Consider the following 9,963-nt stretch of genomic DNA (forward strand, 5'->3'; position numbering starts at 1 on the left):
ACTCCTGCAGCCCGCAGCTTCTAATGATTCCCTAGAAAGTGTCCAGCATAGAAGCACAAGTGCATTTTGGGAGCTAGAGTGACCCCTGGATGCCTGGCCTCTGGCTAGTTTGATTACTGGTTCCAGTGCCGGTGTTACCAGCCTCACTTGACAGACGTTTAGATTGGAACTCTCCAAAAGAGACGATGGGGAAAGAAGGAGGAGAAAGAAGAGGAGATGAAGAAGGAAGGAAGGAAAGGAAGACAGACAGACAGACCCCACCACACACATTCTATGATGAAATATGCTCTTTCAGCAACGAAACTCTGCTGGCCACATGGGAAGGCGGGTGTATCATTCCTGTTCAAACTTTGGCCATGAGCCTGGGAGACACCCAAGGGTCTCGTGACTGGAAAGAATTCTAAAGCAGGAAATGAAACACCCGTTTATCACCCTAGACTAACTACGTCAGGATCTCACTGGTGTTGCCGGAGCTCAGGATGTCTCACGAAATGTTGTATTAGCCAGCATCCTGTCTCCAAAACACCCTCCCCTCTAATCCCTCTCACGAGCAAAGGTCACTGCTGGATACGCGTCACACAGCAGCTGGTTCCAACAGATGCCTCTGGTTGCTTGGTGGGTACCGAATCCTGGAGCACGGGAGGATAACTGATGGAGACACGGGCCCTGCCCCATGGAGAGCTTTCATCTGCACCAGCTTGGCCCGGGGGGTTAGCTGTGTACTAGGACTTGCCTCACCATGATGGTCTGACTTGGCTTCCCTGCGGACCCCCATCAACTTGACCAGGCAGTGCCGTGCCACCAACGACTGAGAAGACCTCAGTCTGCCAGCAAGCGCCTTCAGCAGAAAGCTGCTGTGACCACTTCCTCCGCAGGAGGACTGTGCCATGCTGATTTATCCAGTGCATCCTCGTCTGCCTGCGATCGTCTTGGCTTTGTCGTCTCCTAAGATACTTCCAGCCTTTCAGCATCCCCAGCCATGCCCAGAGGCCAGGCGACTACTCCCTGCGTCTCCGCTGCCTCTGCCAGCTGCTAGGTATGGGCTTTCCCCCACCATATAAATAGTTACCAGGTGCTACTCCATGCCGCTTGGGGCTAGGTGACCAGGCCTGCCAGAAAAGGCGCCATGTGACAGGCAAGGCCGTGGAACCATCTGTTCCGGATGCGGCACCCCGTTGCCATGGTGCCCAAGCTACTGTAGAGTCTGTGAATCACTCTTTGCTGGGATCTATGCTGGGGAGGAGGGAATCATTCCTGTGGTCTCTCCTAGGGCTGCTGGGTCTGATTAACTCTGCAGGTGCCTAGAGAGGCTCCAGCCTGTGACCAAACTGTCACTACGGAAATGGTACATCCCTGGGTCAGGGAGGCTTCCCAGTAATTTACAAAGCCAGAAAAGCCTGGGAACGTAGGCTGGAGAGAAGTGCTCACGGGAGAGGCTACAGGCTGATGGCCTACAGCCTCCCCGGGATTCCGATGTTCTTTGGGTCTATGTGACTCCTGCACACTGCCCGCGTCTTGGTTTCCTTCACTACCCTGAACTTAGTACTTCCTGCTTCTTTCCGTTGTTATATTTCTTTTCTTTCTTTTTTTTTTTAAAGTTTTTTTTTTAACGTGTGTAAGTGTTTTGCCCCGTGTATGTATGTGCACCGTGTACATGCCTGGCGCCCAAGGAGGAAGTCAGAAGTGGGCATCAGATCCCTGGGACTGTAGTTACACGGTTGTTAGCCCCCATGCGGGTGCCGGCAATCAAACCCAGTCCCTGGAAGAGGACAGATGCTCTCAACTGCTGCTCCATCTCCCCTTCCACCGGTTCTCGATGTCCCCTTCCTAACTCCCACAGCAGATGGAGTCACCAGTGTCTGGCTGGAACTCGGACGGAGCCTGAAGATAATGAGACAAATCGACAATAATAGTTTCATGACGAGTTCTCATGGGGGTCGGGGGGAGAAAAATATAACACATTACACATTAGGGATGGCCATGGTGACTGCTCAGTAAAGTGCTTGCCGCACAGTAAGGGACCCGAGCATGGCTGCCTAGCGTTTATGTAAAGCTCTGGACATGGGTGCATCTGTGATCCCACTTCTGTGAGGGCAGAGACAGAAGGACTCCAGGAGCCTGCTGACCAACTAGCCTGGCTACATTTGTGTGCTTATGGACGAACAGGAGACTTTGTCTCAAAAACAAGGAGAGCCTGGAGGGAAGCTCAGAGATTAAGAGCATCAGCTGCTCTTTCAAAGGACCTGGGTTCGATTCCCAGCACCCACACGGCAGCTCGCAACCATCTGTAACTCCAGTCCCGTGGGGTCTGGTTCATTCTTCTGGCCTCCAGGGGCACCGCCCACATGTAGCATTCAGACATACATGCAGGCGATGCACCCATAGATATGAAGATAAGTTTTTAAAGGTGGAGAGTCCTAGAGGAAGACTCCTTGTGTGACCTCTGGCCTCCATGTGCACATGTGTACCCCAAACTCACAAATAAAAAAATGCAATAATGCGAAAAAAAGGAAGTCTTACATGTTCTCCCACGGAGAACCATTTTAACCCTGGTTGTTGAGCTGGACTGAGTCCAGTTACATCATAGCTGGAGTTGAGGGCGATTGTAGCCCTCGGGGACGGTAGTGGTGGCCCTGATGGCAGGATGTTAGTGAGATTCTTTCTGGGTCTCTGATCTCAGCCAACTGACATGACTGAGAATGTTAAAGGGGATTTGATCTAGATCACACTTGCCTTTTCTGGTGCTTGGCCTGCTGCATGCGGCTGCCACAGTGCCTTGAAGCTTTTCTGTTGGTGCAGGATAGCCTCTCCCTCGATATTTCCCCTTCAGTTTTCCAGAGTGTGCGCACCCTTTGCCATCGTCCTACCTCCCTCTCCCTCTTCTCTTTGAGGCTTTGTTTCACCCATACTCTATCCCCAGTGGTCTGAAGGCAACATGGGGAAAGGCCGTGGGTACCCCTAGAGGTCCCAGGTGCAGTGGTAGAAGGGGACACTTGGCCTGAAGCCAGGGGAAAAGGTCACTGGGACTCACAGAGGAAGTTCCATAGGATGTCAGTCTTCACCTAAAACTAGCTTCTCACTGCGGGATCAATAACGTTGTTTACTGAGTGCTTAAGGCCTGTTAGGGACTTCACCTACAATTCTTACTCTTCAGACCCTTACAAGGCGAATGGTAATTGCCCCCATCCTACAGAAGGGCAAGCTGAGGCTTTGAGTCCTGTGACGGTAATGAGCAGAGCCAGGGTTTATGTAAGTGCTCATTCCAGAACCTACGCCCTTAGCATCTGAGGCCCTCTACCTTCTGTCACCGGTTCTGCCCTCCCGACCTTCCTCTCTGGTGAAAGGAGTAGGAGCTCTCAAGCAAGAATCATCCCTTTGTTCCGTGATTTCAGGCACCTACTGGGCTCTTGAAAAGCATATGCCTCTCCTAATGGGAGACAATTGTAATGTCCACAAAGGAAGAAGTTAACGCAGACACACGAAGAGGCTGACAACACCATGTAATCATTAATATCAAATAACTTCAAAGGTACCCTCTGAGAACAATCATGTACATGTGGTTCTTTTACTGTCAATAAACGTACTTTAAAAAAAAATATCATCCCTTTGACTTCGATTTCCTAGCCCCTCTCTGATAGACAGGGCACACAGACAGTGGTGACTGGCGACCAGTGTGTTTGCTGAATGGATACCTGTGAGTCTAGGATGGGGTTGATGACTGGTGGGTTCACCTGGCCCAGCCCTAGGGGAAATCTCATGGGGCAGCTGTTACAGCTTTTCTCTCCCTTCTTGTCCAAGAGGGAACCCTGTCTCTGAAGCTGGAGGGGTTCTGATGTGCCTTTTTCCAGATTCTAAGAGCCAGGGACAGCAGAAGTGTGAGAGGGCCAAGGCACACCTCCTCACATTCTCAAACTGGTGCAGCATCCCAGACTCTCTTGGTAAGACCCATAAATGCTTCCTAGGCACTGGCACATGTCCAGCTCCCAGGGAGATATTAGTGAAACAGTTCCTATTGACACTGTGCTGAAGGGGCCCCCAGGGAAGGCGGGCTCAATGTGGGAGGCACTGGTCCCGGGTGACAGGTATGACACTGGCTTTGAATCCATTCTTGGGCTCTAAGTGAAGCGCTGCACATGTCTCAGGGGCATCCCTATCCCCATTTCATGGCTGAGGTAATAGAGGCAAACCTCAAACTTCCAGTAAGACTGTGTTAGGATGAGCCACTGGAACAACCCCAGCTACTAGTCCCTGCAGCCATGGGCTCCCCGGGGATGTGGCTGGGTGCCCAGAGAGCAGCCTCCTGTGTGAGCCTCTCCATTTGGACGGTGCGTGAAGCTGGGGCAAGGGCCTGCTCTTCCCGAGTCTTTCTGCCTCATTAAATACCCAGGACAACCTCAACACTTAAGGGTTGTGTGGGTCTGGATTCCTGAGGCTCCTGAGCTTCTGCCTGGCCAAGTTGTAAAGCACCTGAGGAAACATGGACAGCACTGCTTAGCCCCTTTACTAGCTGAAGCAGTGGACACAGGAGAGCCTGCTTGCTTAGGCCATCTGCTGTGGTCTGGTGTATCCCTGACTCCTGGAATGTGGGTCTGTAACGGCTGCTTCCTCATCTCCCATTAGGATCGGCCTGCATCCTCTACACCCTGCCTTCCGGAAGCTTCCGTCAGCATTATTTATGCCATTTGGAAGAGACTCAAGGGCATAGTCAGTCTTTTAGAGGCTCTGTCTAACCTTTTCCCCACTGAGAACAAGTTCTCAGCCCGCCCTCCAGAAGTATGTAAGTCACGAGGCTGGGAGGAAGCATTCCTATTCCCGTGTGAATTCAGTCAAGGGTGGCTAGAACGGGGAAGCAAGAAGTGGGTCTTCACTTTCTGTTTCAAATAAAAGCAGTCCAAGAGAAACCAAAAGTACAACTGTGTGCTGGAAAGAAACAGGCAGGACTGACATCCTCCCGGCTGTCCTTCCCACCCATTTTACAATCCCCACTGTGCACGGAGGAAAAAACTGTGTTTAAACACCTCTGAGGTTTATGCGGTTTGATTTTGCTGGAAGATACTTTGTTGACAGTTTTAACTCTCTGTTCTCTTTGTGGCGCTACAGAGGAACATCAGAAGGCTGGCAAATGCTATTTCCTCCCTAAAGCAAAGCCTCATACCATGAAGAAACAAACCAGCTAGCACATGTATTTGGAAGACAGAACAATCTGGGTGAGGGAGATTTTCTTCGGGGACTTGCATTATCCAGGGTATGAGAAAGCTAAATGGCCAAGGGCTCACACACAGAGATGGCCTGGCCGTTCTCATGCTCCTCTTTAGAAAGCCCCAGAGCTTCCCGATTTTATTCCCGATGACTTACACTCTTTAGGGCTCTCTGATAGTCTGTAGCCATTGGCTTTTCCATTGGCCCAGTTTTTTGGGTCAGAGTCATTGCCTTGCAGTGTTGGTTTCCTCCGAGTGCCTGACTTGATTCAGTGCCTGTCCGAAACCACACATCTGTGTCAGCTGGCCAGATCCCTTGATTGCTCATCTCTATGGGTAATGCTTGTGGTGAGCACACACAGAGCGAGTTTTTCAGCATGGAATGCAGTGACAACTAAAAGAGGGAAGATCAGCGGAACAAGCTGAGCGCTCAGACATGTGTACCTCGGTGTTGTTTCTAAGAGAAAAACAAAAAACTCCACAGCATTGGAGACGGTTGGGCTCCTCGGTAAGGGAGAGGTGCAAACTGAGGCACAAAGGAAAACAGTGAGACAGTGAGGGGCCATTTTAAAGACTAAGATACAGACAAGCGTCCAACAGGATGTCCAGGAAAGTCAGATGTCGTGCTGTCAGGTGTGTAAGAGCAGGAGGAAGACATTCATACCTGTACTATGCAAAAATCAGGGAGAGTTGGGAGGAGACCCAAGGGACGATAATACTTGTGATTGATTTCTGGGGAATGGACTGAGACGATGTACTTGATTTGTCAGCTTAAAACATGCGTAATGGTATTGCTGTGTGTGCGTGTGCATGTGAGCGTGCATGTGTGTGCGTGTGAACACTAGCTAAAAGAACAGCTATCTTTAGAAGGCACTGAGAAAAGTTAAGTCTAAAAAGCTCCCTCCCTGGGCTGGGCAAAGCAGGGTGCAGAGGAAGGGGGATGAAGCAGTTCCAAGCACGTATTTCCCCCCTGAGAATGGTTCTTGCCTCTGCCTGGGGCTCACTACTGGCCAAACCAAACAGCCTTCCCACTCTCCCAGAGGATGGAGACGAGACTGAACAACTTCTGAATCACAGCCTTGGAGAGCCTGGACAGTCGCTGGCGGCTGGCACAGCTGACCTCTCCCCCCCTCACACCACACTGAGCACACCGTCCATTACGTGACAGCTGTAGATGAATCGGTAACTAAAATGTTGTCGACTTTTCACCACTGCTCACTGCATGAAGTCCGATTTTACTTTAGATTATCTTTCAAAGACGTCCACAGTTTGGCCTCACAGACCTTCTCCACCTTCACTTGCATGATTTCTCAGTATATACAAACATATATTTTCTTCTGAATCTGGTTGGACTCTTAACTGCCGTATTCTCCCATATGGCCCCAGTCCAATGACTCGACCCTTTTGTATCTCGTGTCCTCATCTGGAAAATGGAGGTTACAATAAAAGCATCCACTTCAGGACTGGATGCTCACATCTGTGTGAGCACAAGGGGACTGGATCACAGCATGCGGGGGTTGGGTGGGTGGGTGGGTGGGTGCTGCTGCAGTGTGACCGCCCCTGCCCACTCATCTCCAAGTTTCTCCAGGTCTTCTCTAACCTCCCTAGGTATCAGTGGTTCTCAGATTTCTTAGCTGGGAAATCAGACCGAATGTAGATTCTTTGATGTAGTGAGGTCACTGCAGTGGAGCCCTGTTCTCTGTGGCATGGATGGTGAGGGCCACACTGGGGTGCACTGGACCCCACCAGCACTGAGTTCCAGTCTTTGTAGGTATATTCTATCCCACCCAGTTTATGTGGTGTTAGGGATCGAAACCAGGGCTTCACACATGCTAGGCAGGTCTTCTGTCAACTGAGCCTCCCCCTCAGGCCCCTGTAGGCTTTTTTTGTGTGTGTGTGTGTGGGGGGGGAGGGTGCCTCTCATGGAACTTGGAAGGCCACCTTACACTTCCCTCCCAAGGTCCTATTCAACTTCAGCCTCCAGCAGTGACTCCTAGGCACCAGGCTCCCAGTAAGCGACCTGTACCAGCCTGCCAGGAACCAGGGCCTCCCAGCCACCTGCTGCCCTGCTCTCTTGTGGGACTGCAGCTGTGCTCAGGGAAAAACTGTGGCATGGCTGGCACCACACTGACCATATTGAGCATAAGGCTCTGACAAAGGGATCACCCTCCTCCCGGGTCTCTCTCAAGAAAACAGCCCATTGGGATTTTCTTGAAAGGAAGTAAGGATTTGCCTCCACTGTACCACTGGAGGGATGCTTAGAGCTTTACATGGTCGCTTGAGATTGGATTCTGAGCACCGTGCAGGTTCAAGGCAACCAGACCAGCTCTTGGGGTGATTTGGGCGACAGTCTTGATAATGAACATGCTAGCTCTTCCCAGGGAGCCGTGGATGGTGTTACCAGTCCACACCTGCCAAAGCTTCTTGCTTTGGAAGACTTGCATGGTGGTGTAGCGACTTTAAGAAGCTAAGTCTAGTGAGAGGACTTCAAATTAGGGGTCCTTGGAGGAGATCAGGATGTTTGTAACGGGACTCTGGTTAGTTCTCACAGAGGTCAGTAGTGTAGAGCCCCAGCCTGGCTCTTTGTCCCAACCAAAGCAGTGTGTTCCCAGATGCCACTGCGTGTTCCCATTATAATTAATGTGCCACCCTCACCAGACATCAGGTACAGCCATCCGACCTGAAACCTAGAGCCTTCTAAATGTCGAGCCATACAAACCTCTTTTCTCCCTTGGTAGTTCATTTTCAGTAGCCCACGGTAATGAAAGCACCCTAGGGCAGGGGTTGAGGTTGTGTGTATGTGAAGTCCACAGGACAACATTGAAGTCTACCTTGTTTTGGAGACAGGGCATCTTATGGGTCAGTGAGTTGAGGTTGGCTGGCCAGGAAGCCCTGGGGTTCATCTGTCTGTCTGTCTGTCTGTCTGTCTGAGATTACACTCATTACCATGTCCACTATTCATGTGTGTTCTGGGGATTAACTTCAGACTCCTGTATTTGTGTGGCAAGCGCCTTACTGACTAAGCCACCTCCCCAGGCCCTGGGCCAGACTTCTTAGGACACAGTGCCCTCCCCTAACATTACAACCAACCACATATCCCTACGCAGCTCATCCTTGCCAACAGGCACAGCAAACCTGTCCCTGAGACCTACAGCAGAGCAAGTGGGGGGGATGCAGTGCGGTCCAGCATCTTTGGAAAGGGAGAGGAAGTCTTTGGTGCAATGGAGTCAGGATAGGGGGTTGTCCTTTGGGGAAATGTCCCATGAGCTCAGAGGACTAGAGCTCCAGCTTCGAGATGGACTCTTTGAAAAACAAAGGCTCCCCATTTCTTCCAGGGCCTCCTGTCTTTGCACAGACCTGCCGAGTGCTGGACTCTGCCCCACAGCCAGCTTTCAAAGGCACTTTGGGGACCTCGCAGGCAGTGCACAAGCTGCCTCAAAGGCAGACGTATCCTAGTTGGTTATTCTAAGTAAATTTCCCAAGGGTGTAAGAACAAAACTGTGTGTGTGTGTGTGTGTACATGTGTGTGTTTGTGTATGTATATGTACTTGTGTATGTATATGTATGTGTGTATATGTGTGTTTGTGTATATGTATGTGTGAAAGCTTTGTTTGCCTATAGGAAATCTATCCTTGTCTCCAGCTCTGCTCTAGAAGATTTCCTGAAGGAAAAAGCAAACTCTACTCCTTACAAGAATCTAATTCTTTTAATATAAATAAGGCAGATGAAACCCTTAGAGCCCTGCTGCTCCCAAAGCGGTCTCGGTGTAGGACAGGCTCCTGTCCTGCCCGGTGCTCAGCAGACCAGGAACCAGAGTTGTTCTTCCTGTGGACTTCCTATGGCCTTCTCCTGGAGGTGAAGGGGAGGCTGAGGAGGTCCAGGTTGGGTCTTGGCTTCTGGAGGCTGGTTCTAGGTTGCCGGGCTCTCTTTGAAGTGCAGTTGGATGTGAATGTGCAGGGAAAGGCACAGATGACAGTAAGGCCACCTGCCTCCACTCCGGAAGGTACCTCTTGGAGGCGGCAGCTCAGGACTGCTGACAGAGCTGCACGTTGAGTAGGCTGTGTTACTGGGTCCTTGGTTGTCCTGTTGAGGCTGCAGAGGGGCTAGGACCTCACATGTTCAGTTTAACCTCTGCTTGAACTCAAGCATCCTATGGTGTCTGGCCACCATGCGCTCAAGCATCCTATGGTCTCTGGTCACTATGCACTCAAGCATCCTATGGTCTTGGTCACCATGCACTTGGTTGCCTGTTCCTCTTCACCACCACTTAACCTTGGTGGCTAAGTGGTCCATCTTCTGGAGATTTTTGAGACCACGTGAGGCACGTTTGGGGCTAAGGGGAGCCTGTTTTTGATGCCTGCATTTCTGGAGGGCTAGCGGGTGCCACCTTGTTCTTCACCCACGTTTCTTCTTTGGTCCACTGTCAAAGTCACCAAGGAGATGTGGAGAAGACATACCAGACAGCCAGTCAAGATCAAGTGGAAAAGAAGCTGCTGGATCCTCTGAAACCGGCCTGGACAGGAGCCTAGCCTCAGGCTCCGGTACTTGCCGGGGCCCACAGCACTCCTTTGGATAACCATGCTGTGCCTGAACTGCTCACATAGATCACCAGAGAGCCCAGCCTACACCATGTTCTTTAAGTCTGGGTCATCTACAAGGTCACCAAGGCTTGTGTAGAAAACACTGGAGATGTACAGTGGGCGAGGTCCTCTTGGAGTTAGGAATTGAGAGGCGCTTTGGTTCTGTGGACCAGAGCTGGGTTTTC

Source organism: Rattus rattus, chromosome 2 (genome assembly GCF_011064425.1).
Source record: "Rattus rattus isolate New Zealand chromosome 2, Rrattus_CSIRO_v1, whole genome shotgun sequence".
NCBI classification, from domain to species: Eukaryota; Metazoa; Chordata; class Mammalia; order Rodentia; family Muridae; genus Rattus; species Rattus rattus.